Raw genomic sequence first — 15,627 nt, forward strand, 5'->3', positions numbered from 1 at the left:
TTTTTGATGAAGATGTACATGGTAAGGGTGCATATGACGTTTCTTTCAAAAAATTCTCCACACTGATGACCTTGAGGTTCCAGCCTCTGCACTGGCGTCGCGCACACTACCGTGTGGGTTAGCAGCACTACGTAATCGACAACAGCATATGCTGGCCGTACAGATCCGCCAAAACGCATTAGATAGGCATAGCCTGCGCAAGATTTGTTTGTGTTGCTAAAGGGAACAAAAGGAACTTACGTTCCGGGCGCGCCTATCTACAGAACAAGATGAGTGCACAAAACTAGTCATGGTTTCCCGGAAGAAAAGAAAAAAAGAAAGAAAAAACGGATGCGAATTATTGCACCTGTTTAGGAGAGGAACCTGTAGTCCGCAGCGTCGCTAAGTGTATCTTATATGTTGGATAACCGGCCGGTCGAGCAGAAGGCGCGGAAGGAAGTGCTTCCAGCTGCTAGACAGTGGAGACACGCGCGTCTTAAAAGCAGTCCCGACGTTGCTGTGACAACGGCACGCTGCCGAAAACTCTGTTTATAAACACGGGTGGCGGGCAGTGGACGCATCCTCACGTTTGTCGCGCGTCAGCTTTCTTTCTTTCTCTCGGCGGCGGGACCACGTGTAATCGCGCACGTATGCGACTTCAGGGCCGCATGCGATGAATTACTTGGGTGTGGCCAAGCAACATCATCGGCTGGTGCCGGACGCGCGCAATGTTTGGGGGCACTTTTATTAACCTGCAAAGATGTTTCGCTGCATGTAGCGGCCTCACCAAGCGGGCGTACTCCTTTTTGGACGCTCTAAAAGTCGCCAGCGCGACAGTTTTTCACGAGCGGTGTCGTGTATTCCAAGAAAGCATGAAAAGTGAATTACAGTCTTCTTTGTTGCGAATTAAGTTTCTCTGTTGTGCTAGTTGCATGTGCGCGTGTGGGAATATTCGAAACTTTCGAATAACGAACCGAACGGTGTCCTATTCGATTCGGTCTTCGAATCGAGCAGTCACTATTCATAAATACGGGTATTTTTTCGAATATTAGTATGCCTCAACTTTCCGCAAGCAAAGATAAATTTGGAACAGAGGTATGAGCAATTTCAAAACCACGGGCGTAGTGATGGCATGAAACATGAGGACTTCCACATAGTGAACCAGCCTACGTCGCTCAGGAAGCCAGGCTTTGCCGGCTATACAGCCATCATTCGCACTCTCCCCGTATAGCCCTGTTTATGCGAACAAAGTGCTCGTCAGTTCCTAATGCTTCATTTGTGCTTTTAAAACGCAAAACTTTCTTACTTGCAACGTAATGACATATACTCGCCAATTTTGCGAATACTACTATGTGAACATCATTTCTTTATTAATCGTGAAAACGGCTGTTCTTTATTCGAGAAGTGTTCGATATTCAATTCGATTCGCTTCTGGCACTATTCGATTCGTGTTCGCTTTCGTTTCAAAAAATTACTATTCGCACCCCCTTATTTATGTGCGACAAAAGACGCATTAGAGGAGCAAGTAAAAATGGCATTGCAGTTTTTTTTTCTTTGTAATACCATTTAAGGTCATTTCTCGATACAGGGTATAGGCGGTGAAAAAAAAAAACTAATGCTTCTGCAACTCACCTTCGAATGTGGCGTGCAATCTTCAGCTAAACCGTGCATTTAATGACCTCGATTCACGCAAGTACCATATAGTGCTGCACCCTTCGAAATAAGCGAATTTTAATAGCCTATTGATGGTCAGCTTTGAGGTGGACAGCGCTGTCGATGCCGGCGCTGCGTCACAGGGGCAATAATTTCAGGCCGTAAATACCCGAAAATCGATCTTTCTCTGTGTAGATAGTTTTGAAGCGTTTCGACATATTTTTATTCTATCAATTTCTTTGTTCAAAGCCGAACGAGAGTCCACAGCTGGAAAATAAGCAAGCCCGCAATTCGGGACCGCAAGGAAAAGAAAACACACGGTGGTATATAGCGCACGTCCCGCTCGCAGAAGTGCCGCGCTACTCGAGGGCTTTCTTTCAGTCTTAAGATAGAAAAAAAATAAAAATACACCGCACCTATTGAGCAACACAAAGCTGGATCGGGAATTTTTTCAGGATGGTGTACAAGTTCATCAATGGTGCGTTTGCTCTGAATATCCTATTTAATGAAGATCATTCATTAAGGCTAACTAATTATGTAAGTAGGCGAAATACAAACGAAAATAGTCTGACTTTGCTGCAAGCGCCGGAAAACAACATTACCTTGGTTCTGTCCAGCTACGTCGCACTTGCATATTTTAACTGGGCGACACATGGTATGTACACGGTGTCGCAGCAAACTTTAGCCAAGCTGTTCAACGAAATATATGTATATATATATATATATATATATCACATCATCACATCACTTTATTACCTTAAAGACCCCGGTTAGGGGGTATTACATAAGGGGTGGGTTTACAAATCAAGGTTACAGAGAGTGATCTTCATGAGAAACAAATGTAGTTAAGTTGTCCGCAAAAGTTGATGAACACGTGATGGCTGCAATGTTCCGGGGAAGGCTATTCCAATCCACTGCTGTGCAAAGAAAAAATGAGGCTGCAAAAGTAGTGGTGCGAGCACGTGCGCGTGCGATTGAGTAAGGATGGGACGTACGGGGGGATATGCGCACCGGTGGGATGATATACGGTGCTTGATTGAGCGGACTGTGAAATAATTTGTGGAACAAACAAAGACTGGCGATGCGGCGACGCACAGAAAGATTAGCAAGATCAGTATTACGTTTTAGGGATGATATGCTTATGTCGTATGAATATGAAGAATGGATGAACCTAGTGGCACGATTTTGTACAGATTCTAGTTCGTTTCTTAAGTATGCTTGATGCGGGCTCCAGATGGGTGCTGCATATTCTAGTTTCGATCTGATGAGTGATTTGTACGCGAGAAGTTTTATGTCTGATGGTGCGTGACGCAAATGACGCTTTAAAAAACCGAGGGATCTGTTCGCGCATGATATGATATTGCTGATGTGTGCGTTCCATGAAAGGTCAGAGGATAAGGTGACGCCTAGATATTTGTATGTTTGAACTTGTTCGACAATGGAGTGGAAGATTAGGTATGAGAATGATAGGGGATTAAGTTTGCGATGAAAGGAAACGCGCTTGCATTTAGTAGGATTAAGCTTCATTAACCAAAGATCACACCACTGTTGTACAAGGTTAAGGTCATGTTGGAGTGTAGTTTGATCAGAAATCTTTGTAATTGTGCGATAGATGACACAGTCGTCGGCAAATAAACGGATATGGGAGGATACATGTACAGGCAGGTCGTTAATATATATGAGGAATAGGAGGGGTGCGAGAACAGATCCTTGGGGGACGCCGGATGTTACAGGGAGGGAGCTGGAGCGGCTACTTTTAATTGAAACAAACTGGGAGCGTTTGTTGAGAAATGCTACGATCCATGCGAAAACGTTAGGGTGCAAATTCAGCTGGGAGAGTTTTAGTATAAGGCGTTTGTGTGATACTGTATCGAATGCTTTAGCGAAGTCGAGAAAGATTGCATCGGTCTGAAGGTTGAGGTCGAGATAAGAGTGTAGATCATGAAGAAATATGGCAAGTTGGGTTTCACAAGATAAAGATTTACGGAATCCGTGCTGGGAAGGATGAAAAAAATTGTTAGTGTCAAGGAAGTGCATAATGTGAGAGTATATGACGTGTTCCATAATTTATGGGACGCTTGTTAGAGAAATGGGGCGGTAATTTAGCGGGGATTGTTTGTTACCTGATTTGTGGACTGGAATGACCTTGCCCTCTTTCCAGTCGTCTGGTAAGATTCCTGTTTCAAGTGAAAGTGAAAAGAGCATCGAAAAATACACTGCAATAATTTCTTTAGTATTTTTTAACAGTTTTGAGTTAATGTCGTCGACACCAGCCGATGATGAAAGTTTTAATTTGTCATTGAGTGATGAAATGCCAGCGACAAAATTTTTAACAGGGGCCATCAATGGCAGTGTTGCAGTAGGTGGCGTAGGAAGAGGCAAGTCGGCTTCTTCAGTGAACACGGATGAAAACGCGATGTTAAAAGTGTCAGCACAAACAGCGTCGTCCATAATTTCGTCTTTATCGCTTGTAAGTGTGATGTCATGTGTTTGTTGCGGGTTTATGACTTCCCAAAATTTTCTAGGGTTAGCTTTTAGAATTTTAGCTAAGTCGTTATGATAAAATGTTTCTCGCGCTTTCCGAATTGCAGTGTAATAAGCGTCTTCCGCAGAATAGTACCTGTCCCATGCGCTCGGACTACCATCACATTTCGCAGTACGAAAAAGGCGCTTTTTCTTATTTTCGAGTCTTTTTAAATTTTTACAGAACCATGGTTTATTTTTATTGGCAAGAAAGCTCGCCGTGGGGATGAATTTATCAGTCAGGTCAGTAATTTTGTCTTTAATCACTAGCCAGTTGTCATTGAGGGAACGGGAACCGAAATTGGATTTGAAAACAGGCAGAAAATCTCGTAATTCATTATTAATTGCTTCATAGTTAGCCTTATCGTACAAGTGAATTGTTTTGCGGAAGACGGGACGTGTTTTGGGGACGAAGTTAAAAGTGGTATGAATGAATTTGTGATCGCTTATTTCTCGTAAATATGCGATAGATTTTAAGCTTTCGGGGTTATTCGTTAGTAGAAGGTCTAGAATGTTTGAGGATTCACAAGTGACGCGTGTCGGTTCTGTTACTTGTTGGATGAGGCCAAAGTTGAGACAAACATTAATAAATTCGCTTGCTTCGGTATTTCCTGAAGTTGGTGAAGCCTGATTGAGCCAATTAATGCTAGGGAAGTTGAAGTCTCCATAAAGGAGGATGTGTGCATTGGGGTGTTTTTTAGTAAGCTGGGATAATATTTCATTAAGTTCGAGGGCGAAATCTGGATCAGTTCGAGGGGGCCTGTAGCATACCCCAAGTATTATTGCTTCGGGAGGGGCACGACACATTACCCATAGCGATTCCAGTTGTGAAGATGTAATGATTAGAGAGCATGATATATATATATATATATATATATATATATATATATATATATATAAACACGGTGCAAGATATGCTTCTCAGACCTGCTGAGTTAGGTCGTCAGACCTGTGACGACGGAACACAACGGGCCCTAAAATCATGTTTCAAAGAACGTCTTGTTGGGCGAGTTGGTCACAATTCATCTTGGGTACTAGGCGCGAACACACAAAAGACACACAAGACGCTCTGTCCCGTCTCCTTCCTTGTGTCTTGTGTGTGTTCGCGCCTAGTACCCAAGTTGAAGGTTAAAATCATGTATTGCATCGCATTACTCCAATTTTTTTTCCTCATTGAACAGCTTGGCTAAAGTTAGCTGGGACACCCTATTCAGTATCTTATAAAGGCATTTTATGCAGCGTGCTCAAGCTTAGTCCTGCTAATCGTTTTATATAGGATAAGCTGAAGTGTAGTATATATGTGATCCGGTTGTTAATGACACGTTGAATGTGAGTATTCCAAGAGTAGTTGGATGCAACGTGGAAGCCGATATTCTTACATGAGAAGACGTTCTTTTACCGGAACACTGTTTAGATTATATGGCGTAAGAAGTTGGTGAGTATCTCCAGCCACACGCGCAAATTTACGCTCATTAACGTTTAACTCCATTAGCCACGTTTCTCACCGAGGCGCACTACGAGCCAACAGCTACGCACGCCTCAGCGAGAAGTTCGAAGAGGTGTTGAGACCAGCTTGAAGAATGCTCACTTCATCGCCCGAACTTATTTCACCGAATATCACGGACTCATCGGGGAATAGATGAACGTTAGCACAAACACATTGTGGCAAGTCGTTCATACAAATATAAGAGAAACGGGCCAATGACAGAACCCTGCAACGCACAGGGCTCAGAGTTAGGCGAGACAAACAAAAAATTTAAAATTAAATTATGGGGCTTTACGTGCAAAAACCACTTTCTGACTATGAGGCATGCCGTAGTGGAGGACTCCGGAAATTTCGACCTCCTGGGGCTCTTTAACGTGCAGCTAAATCTAAGTACCACGGGTGTTTTCGCATTTCGCCCCCATCGAAATGCGGCCGCCATGGCCGGGATTCGATCCCGTGACTTCGTGCTCAGCAGCCCAACACCATAGCCACTGAGCAACCAAGGCAGATGAGACAAACAAAGTTTGAGCACTTTATGCTGACTGCACTAAATTTGATCAGGTATGCTGCATTTAAAAGAAAAAGTCAAAATCTAGTGACTGTTGATAGCGATGTGTTTTTCTTTTTATTTAAGCCATCACGTTTTTAATATATATTGTCGAAAGTCGCAAATTTTCATAAAGCAAAACTATCAAGTTTACAACTCATTAATTCATCAATGAAAAGCGATATCGCAGTTCTGTAAATTGAATCTAATAGTAAACATAAAGTGGACAAATTTGACGTATTATAAATGGCTCTCAAATCCACCACTAATATGTGAGTAGCACTTTTGCAAAACCTTCGTAAATATTGTAACAAATTTATGTACGATATAAATTAATACATCAGCAGAGCCACGAATTCGTAAATTTAGTTCTTACATATTCTTCGAACTTGCCAATTTTTTGAAAATTGCTTTGAAGAAATTCAGGCCATATCAAAATACCGCTTTTGACAGTCACTAGAAGTTTATTTTTTCCCTCAAATGCAAGAAATATAATTAAAATCGGCCAAGTGCTTATCTCAGAAAAGCGTTTCTGCGTTTTACTTGTATTTGAATAAGTGGCATTGAAGTTGGCCGCGAGTTAAAGTTTCCTGTTAAAGGGAAGCTGAAGAGTCTGTCGAATTCAATAAGACGCTCATATACGGATGCGGAAACCTTATAAACCATGTAGGTAAAATTTGGGGTTTTTTTTTAATTAGGAGCGACGTAATCGTCGGATGAAATTGCGCTGTAGCTCCGCCCCCCGTCGAATGCCGCGCGCTGCTGCTGACGCTGACGATGCGAGCGGAGACCGGAAACCGCGGTGTTGTGACGTCAACTCTAGTGTTTCGTTCCTTCGCAACGTCCGCGACCGTGCCTGACCGCGCTTGTTTCTGCGCGCGTGCTATCGTAATCTGCTTCGATCGAGCCTGCATTCCTTTGTTGGTGCGTCTGCGTGTATGTAGAGTGGTAGTCAACGTGAGTGCCAGTCAACAGATGAAGGTCACTACACGTACTGCATGAAGCGGGAAGCTTTTCACGCTTTTAAACCGTCTTTGTAAATTGCCGACAGCTTTGGACAGCGCACAAATGCCGACGATCGCATTCCCGCTTACGTACCACGAGGAGGCATGCAGGAACACAACACTACAGTTGTTTGACCGGAAACGAGCTCACTAGATCGGCGAAAGATCGGCGAGATCACTAGATCGCTTTGCAAAAAACATACTCACCAAAGAGCATTTCCAACACGAGGAGATCCCAAGACTTTGCTTTCGTTCGCGTCGAAAGCACTGCTCGCACCAGCATCGTTTGCTTCTTCGAGAGGCCGGCTCTTCGCAATCGGCTCGTACATGTAGGGAGTAACGCCGAACTCCTCAGAAAAACGCAGTCTCTCAAAATTTTCCATTACCGTATCAGAAAAACAGCACCAAACTACCTGGCACCGCGCTTCATGTGTAGCGGCAGCGGTCGGTTACTAGAGTTGACGTCACGAGGCGCCCGACCAATCACAGGCGGAAACGAGACGCGCGAGCTGGGCGTGTCCGCTGCTGCACTTTTCGTCGAAATAAAATATATTTGCGCTTTCTTTCGCTCAATTTCGATACGATATTCGAATTTGGAGGGTTGAAAACCATTATGTACAGATCTTCACTCATTTTTTCTGGAAAACCTTTCAGCTTCCCTTTAAGGCAAGGTGTAACGGCTGAAGGTTATCCTTTTTTTTTTTTTTTTGAGGGTTGCGTTGTTTTCGAATACTCTGCAATATCCCCTTTGTTATCCACGGCTTTCTGTAAGCGGAATACCTGCGTGAAACGGAAAATACGGAGATGCAAGAGTATGGTTTTTGAGAAAATACTTAAAATTGTATTACTCGAAGGCCGTTGTGATGCGCTTGTCCGGGCAGTATGGGACATGAAATAAAGAATTTTTTTCTCAAAGCGAAGCTTTCTAAGCTTTCCCGGTCTTCACTCATCGCGACAGCGGCACACGTGCGTGTACGAGCGTTTCTACAAAGGCGCAAGAACAAAACGTGCGAATAATGGTCAACCTTAGCACTGCCTTTCGCGCGGTATTTCTCTTTGCATACACCTGTCCTCACTGCTCCGCTGACAAGTAGCAAAGATGGCCTTCATTCTGGCAACACTGCTTAGACATCTCATAGCATACATTCGCATGAACTGTTGTTTGCATTTAGGCACAACTTGTGAACGGTGTAGTACATAGACAAGCATTGCCTGGTGTTAAAGTCGTAATCTGTGCGATGCATAAACATAAACGTTGCATGGCATTACACTTTGCATATGGGATCACTTTAAAGAAACTTGTACGCATAACATTTAGTTTATAGCGTTTATTTAACCGCTTAATGAAAGCTTCAATTCACACAGATTCCGACATCTGCGTTTCATCGGCATAATTTGAAAGCGAAAGCTGTATATGAGTAACCTTCCGTAGTTTTCTTGGCGTCCGGCAACAGAAACGGACTTAGCGATTTCTAACAAACCCATACACAATGGGTTTCGTTGTTTGCTTTGTGTGTGATCACGTACGGGTGCAGTGTGGCGGCGCGGATGTCAAAATTCGGGACAGATTAGAACGCTCGCCGTGAAAAATAGCGTGACGTCGAGGTTATCGCAGTATATAAGCAGGAGAGGTATCGGCGCTAAAACAGCTGCGTTATCGATGGGGCACCGCACACCCGTAGAACAACATGCATGCAAGGATCGCTGGAGAGAACAGCAACGAGAATGCAAAACGGCGCCGGCGCGAAATGACCGCCGACGAAGAACGTTCCCGCGATGCTGAACGAAGGCGACAATCGCGAGCCCGGGCGCCTCCGAACGAGCAACGACGGCGGACTCGCAAGGCAAAAAAAGACAACCATTCGACTCTGTGAATGTGGAATGGCAGCGAAAGCACTTTGCTTTTCGTTTGAGAGCTTTGACTGTCGTCAGCTTTAGCTGCCATTCCATCTTCACAGAGTGGAGTGGTTGTCACTTTTTTTTCTCTTGAAAATGAAAAGAGTATCTATTCATCATCATTTTATATACGGTGAAATCGAGATGAATAATTCCTGCAGTGTACGCGGAGATAACATTGGTTCTTCATTGAGTGGGCTTGAACCAAATGGTAGACATGTCGAGTATAGAAGGGGTCCGAAATCGAAGCTATGAAAGCACTTTCAGTACTTAAGCTAGAAAGCTGGGCTTGAGTATTCTGCACAGGAATTGTCGGCACGTTAGTAATGTCTACATTAACGGTTCCTACAATAGGTATATGTGTCTTCATGAGTTGCAAGTATGAAGTCAAGTTCACTGCTGATGTCACTGAAGACGACGAATGCGATTGATTAGAAGAAGAAAAAGAAGAAGAAGAAAAATATGCCATCTCCGGTGAAACTTGACCTAATGAGCTTTGCAGTTAACTGCGAAAAACGCCCCGTGATAAGACCAATTGTATGCTAATATGTTTTAAACGTATTATAATTAAGCCTTAATTCAAATGGGAACAAGTCAAAAATTAGAATCGGTTGTTGCGTTTCCAAGTTTGACTGACATTTGTAACAGTGGCATAATTCAGGCAATCAAAGTGTACGCCCTTGATCAAAGGTATGCGGACCAGGCGTTCTGTGACAAAACCATATTTCCTCTAAACTCTGCCACGCAACCTGAAACTGAAGACTTCACTTACCACTTAGCGTTGCACATATTGCAGTACATTCGTCGGGCTCAGATTGTCAGCACAAGTTGCCAAGAAATTAGTTCTTTTTTCCCGCAGAACTCCTGCATGTCCACAAACTTTTCATCACGCGTGTACGTGTACAGATACACACCATGATTAGAACCGAATGGAGACATATTGCACGTCGCATTACCTTAAAATAGGCCTTCTGATCAGTTTTTTTCTTGTTAGCGTTTCAATCTACACTGATGATGTATTATTAATCCATCAGTAGGGTTCGTTGATCGGCGAAGATACTCAAATGAATAGCTTGTTAAGGCACACAGTTTATCGTGATTAGCTAAAAGCCATGTCTGAAACATGGCTTATGCCATGGAAGCGATGAGTGCTTAGAATTAGAAACGTTACTATGTCATAATAGTGTTTTAACAATCCGCCAATATTAAAAATAATCGCGGATCAATGCGACTAGAAAGATTCCTAGAAGTATCTCCATTGAATGGTGTATTAAGCCACAAGCTCTCGAGTAGTCGCTGCTCATGCGAGAAAGGTATTCAGGTAAATATAAAGCTAGATCGCTGAACCAAGATCTATGGAGCACGAGACTATGTTGCTGTTCTCTCGTCTTAGTCACTAAGTTGTCAACCTATAGGAAATGCCATTTCTTTTTTTCCTTTTGAGCACCAGCATTCGTACTCAGGGCATAAAGGGTAGTTAATCTAGAGGTGCATGCCATTGTCATTTTTGATACCAGTAGAATTTATTGGCAGCCGTGCCTTTCTTGCCTTTGCTGTGAAATCAGCTGTCATCTTCGCCAAACAGAAACGCGTCAAAGTGATCGCACCGCGCTCGTGTATCAAAGGAAACTTGTGAACAACTTGAATTTTAGAGATGCTTACCTACTGGACCGCCATATTTTTTACTGTGACATGCTTGAGACTCGGCTCGCAGTTCTCAGCCTGTGGTCCGTGAGGACTACATATTTTATATGTCAACACTGTTCGTACGGGAGTAGTACCCTGAAGTTGAGGAACCTGCTTAGTTACGTTCTTGTTCGCTCAAGCGAGCTCCTCGTTTTATTTCGCAAGCTTTCTAGCGGTGGCTTCGTTGTGTCGTAAAACTCAATAAACAGGGAGGGAATGTGGCGGAACCTCTGAACTTCCTAGTGGAAGGCCTCCGAATTATTAGCGAGCCAAACATTTGTTGGCATACCAAGTCGGAAATTAAGGCGGTAGCGGGGACAGCACTTAGGAAAAAAAAAGGAATATACGCAGGTTATCATCACCAAGGACTGTTTTTATTATATGCCTGTTCTGACGAAACGCCCTCGCGTTTTTGCAGATCCCCTGACAATGCAGATCCCCTTTATCCAGCAACGCACGCTTTTATTTGCCCAGCGAAGGAATCATACAGCGAGTTGGAGTCGACTGCCTCATTGCCCTTGTGTGGACGAAGACTCGCTGACGGCGAATGACCAGTGCGTGCCGCTCTACAAGGGTTCGAGTTCCTGGGGACGCGTAAAAGACCTCGGTTGCGTGGAAGCGTGATTCGCGGACGACGCCAGAACGCTGCGTGCAGCCTGGTTCGCGGCCCGGAGTTGGAGGCGACGAGGAGCTCGCGCTGGGTGAGGTCGCTGCGCGACGATCGCGCGCCGCTTGTGGCAGCAGCACGAGGTGCGGCCGAAATCACCATTGCTCCAGCGAGAGAGGCACAAAGAAGCCGTCGAAATGTTTCCGAATGTTTCCCCCTGTGATGGGCCCACACACGGCCCTTTGTATACAGCTGTTGCAAGTTCGACAGAGGCGCAGTGTGCTGCGACGTCCGCAAACCATGCGACTTGGAGCGGGTTGGTTGCTTCTGGCCGTATGCAGTACATTTCGCGAATGCTTTCGCGAATAACGCGTCGCGGGAGCGGTCGGAGCAGTGACCGCGATCGGCGCGTGCCGCTTCAAGAATCAACGAAGGCGTACGACGTGCGAGACGCTCATTGTTCTGAGCACGCCCATCGAGGCCCTCCTGCCGATTTTCAAGGAGAGTGCGTTGCGAGCGCGCCGACACATAGTCACGTAGCGTCCGCTTCTGTCTGTTACTTCTTTTGTTCTCCGCACAAGGCTGCCACGCGACGCGGGCGTACACTGGCGTGTGCGCTTCTCATCGCGATGACTAATGCGCTTCATTCCAGCGCGGCTTTCGTCACCTGGCCGCGTGCATTGGCCGAGCGCCGATTTGTGCTCGCTCGCTGCGTGCTTCGCGTGCTCTGGAGGCGAACATTTCTCCGTCGTTTGTCGTCGCAGGGTTTCAAACCGTCGCTCGCACACGACTGCGCCATCAGCGCGGCGCGCTTTGTTGTTTAACCGAGATCGATTTCGTGGCGCTGTGTCGTTTCGGAGACGGCTTCCCTTTTGTTTTCTGCTTTTTTCGATCGGCACCGCCACACAGCGCTTTGTGTCATGACTAAAGTACGCCCGTCTCGTAGCAAGGATCTCGGAGGGCAGCTGCACTCCTCTCTCGACGGGACTCCGCTACACCCGGCCATTGTTAGCCGGAGCCTTTCTCAGGAACATTCCAGGGTGCCACGACGGTGGCTTTTGTTCGCCCACTCGCGTTCGGGCGCCGTTAACCGTTAGCTACAGCCCCCGCTGCTTCAGTACAGGCGCGCCTTCACACCATATAGTGCATTCAGCAGCGCCTACTATAACCAGCCCTGTCTCCGCCATTCTGTTGTTGAACGCTAAGTCTCGGGTGAGATTCACTGTCACCGTGGCCGTATGACCTAGATTTTTTTTTCCGAGAGTCGAAAAGGCGCACACGGGAGAGAGAGGGCGGAGATAGAGCGACGAAAAAAGCAAATTGCAACAGCGCCAATGTTCTGCTATTCCGGCGCCTGCTAAGCAGCTCCAAGCGGTCGATCGCCGGGGCTCCGGGTTAATGAATCCAGGGCCGGTATTTTGTAGCGATGCCTTTTCCGATTCTATGCTTTTTCAGGCTTTTCGCGCTTGGCCAGTGATCAGAGCGACGGTCTGCCCACATTATCAACGGGATCAGGCGGCCGTGTGTGGTGGATGATAAGAATAGCATAGAATAAGGCATAAGGCATCGCTACAAAATAGCGGCCCAGAGCCCTCCATCACGGCGGCATCGACAGTCCAGGTGCCGCGTTGAGGTGTGCGTGTCAATCGATGAAAGAGAAGAAATTGTGTCTTCTATGGTCGTGAGCTTGATTGATTACGTTGCCGATGAATCGTCAATGTGCTTTATAATCAAACAATTTTTCTCTGCGCATTGACCATTTGAACATATATATGTATATATTCGCCGGCTAACCCAAACACCTGGCGGGAATAGCGGGAAATAAAGCATGTTTACGAATTTATTAAATTTTGTCACCAGTTAATGACACGGAAGTGGAGGCCATTTTTCTCAACGTTTCACGGACGCTCTTTGTATATGCACCGCCGTAAATGTATATGTAGGCCATTCTGCATTATGCCACCAAATTTAACCAGTGCGGCTTACGTCTCCCCATCAACGTCGTTGTTTCGGTCATTCTACGCAAAGTGCTCTAGCCTAAGCGATCGACTTTACTGTAGATTCTAAAAAAAGAAAAGAATGCGGTTTTTAGTGTATGCCACGCAGATCACCTGCTCGAGCTGCTTTGGCGGCAAAAGTGTCTGACATTAGCAGCCATTAATGTATTATACATTATATTATTATATTATTTTGTTATAGTTTACAAAGCTAACTGTTAGAACAAGCATATTATCACGGAACGGGCGCATTTCTCACGAGTACCGCGCTTCCTATTTTCTTCAAATTCTAATTACTCGCGTTCTCATTTGTGCTTTCAAAGAATACTGACCTGGTTGTGAAACATTAAAAGATTTGGGTAATTACGACACATGTCCGAACATTTAGGAGAACGCGTTGTGTGATTTCTGTCGTTTCAAGTTTACTTAAACCATAACCGTCACGGTATGCTAAAATTATTGCTATGTGGGCAGAAAGCCAGGTCCACACAAGGAAACAATGGCAAATTTACCACTATAAATCTGTTTTAAAAAATCATGCGGATCCCACGCACTGTGGGAATCGATGTAAGCGTAGCTTTCCGTGCTGGATGCTTTGGTTGACGATAATTAACGGTGATGTTCATGGCTACAGCGTAATTTCTTCAACGTTTAGGCTAACACGAGAGTGGTGAGTTGATGTTAAACGTTACCTTGCGTGCACCACTGCTGTTTGTCTGCGTAGTACGCAGAACCCACAGGGAGAGGTGTTTGCTTGAGGCGTTGTTGTGCACCATACTTTATGACTTCTGTGAGGGCTGGGCGTTGCCATTTCCTCACATGGCACATCGTATTGTGGCAGAAGTATTAAGCTTGAATTGGGATTATGGGGCTGGTGCGTTCCAAAACCACACTCGGACTTTGAGTCAAGCCGTAGTGGCGGACTCCGGATTAATTTTGACACCACGATGTTCTTTAACGTGTCCCAAAATCTAAGTGCACGGGCGCTTTCTATTTCGCCCCCGTCGAAATGCGGCGGCCGTGATTGGGATCAAATCCACGACCTCTAGCAATGCCATAGCCGCAAAGCTAACGCGGCGGGCACAGAAGTGTTGATTGGACGGTCGACCGCTTCCGTAGTGTCTCCTGGACCCTGCGGTGCGCTTTAATTAACGCGGCTCTGCTTCTGCACGCCTTGAGTAAGTTGCCCGCTTCACATACTTGCGTGGTGTTTATTTTTCAGAAATAGCAGCACCATACAGTACCGTATCAATTCCACCTCGTCAGGAATAACTTCTCCGATGTGTCAGACAGGCAGCCGAGACCGTGAGCTTTTGGTGTACAGCCTTGAACACGCTACTAGTAAATTCCCGGTAAGTGCTGAAAGTTTTTATTTCTTCTAATTTCATTTTTTTCCACACTACATTTAAGTATTGTTCAAGTTCGCCGAAAATGTATCGTATATCTAGCCACGTTCATGGCCGCATGCGTACGGGTGACTCCGAAACCACGATGTCGCGACCATTGAGCAATACTACGCTGTGTCGCCTGCGCACGTGCGACTCCGGCACTATACGAAGCCGGAACCGTTTAGAAATCCTTGTATATTGAGTTACCCATAGCTATCAGGAAAACACTTCTATCGCGGACAAATTAAATAGGTTTTTAAGCATGTAGGGCTCTCGGGGCTGCACTTGTCGGCGATGAGGTAGCCTCCCCGCCGGCAGGTTTATCTGACTGAGCTATGGCGAGTGCTCGGTTTGCCATAGTCGGAAGTTCGAATCCCGCTATAAGTTTTTTTTAACATATGTATATGATGGTGAGCCTCAAGTTCAGCTCCTACGGTGCACAACTTCTGCAGGCGTGGAGTGACTCCTGTCACTGGCGAAAGATGCCGAGAGCGAGTGGGGCTATACTAATCCAGGTACAACCAAATTAAGAAGGCCCACAAAGCTTCAACAAGACACTCCCTCACCAGATCAGGAAATGGCCTCCCTGGTGCAGTATTCGGCCACCCCCTCCCAAACGGCTAACTCAATTACCCAATGGCCCTCAGTCCCCAGCAGCTGCGGAGCAGCTGACCAAGGCGGCAGTCAGACCTGTAACGCAGCAGAGGGTGCTAAGAATCTGTGGATCCGGACAGGCCGCCAATGGAAACTGACCCTTGCAACGTTTAACACCCGAACCCTCTCGAGACAGGCTAGCTTAGCAGGACTCTCTGATGAATTATCAGACATCGTTTGGGATATCATCGGCCTTAGTGAGATTAG

General features: G+C 45.6%; 1 protein-coding gene across 1 annotated transcript in view; it reads left to right on the forward strand.

Annotated features, from left to right (window-relative positions):
• Positions 1 to 13,873: 13,873 nt before the first annotated feature.
• The window catches only part of LOC129381850 (uncharacterized), a 37,738-nt gene continuing 35,984 nt past the window's right edge, over positions 13,874 to 15,627 (forward strand). Inside the window, exon 1 of the transcript XR_008609974.2 lies at positions 13,874 to 14,730. The gene's annotated coding sequence lies outside the window, so the exon portion shown is untranslated. The remainder of the gene's footprint in view (positions 14,731 to 15,627) is intronic.

Source organism: Dermacentor andersoni, chromosome 1 (assembly GCF_023375885.2).
Source record: "Dermacentor andersoni chromosome 1, qqDerAnde1_hic_scaffold, whole genome shotgun sequence".
In the NCBI taxonomy this organism is placed as follows: domain Eukaryota; kingdom Metazoa; phylum Arthropoda; class Arachnida; order Ixodida; family Ixodidae; genus Dermacentor; species Dermacentor andersoni.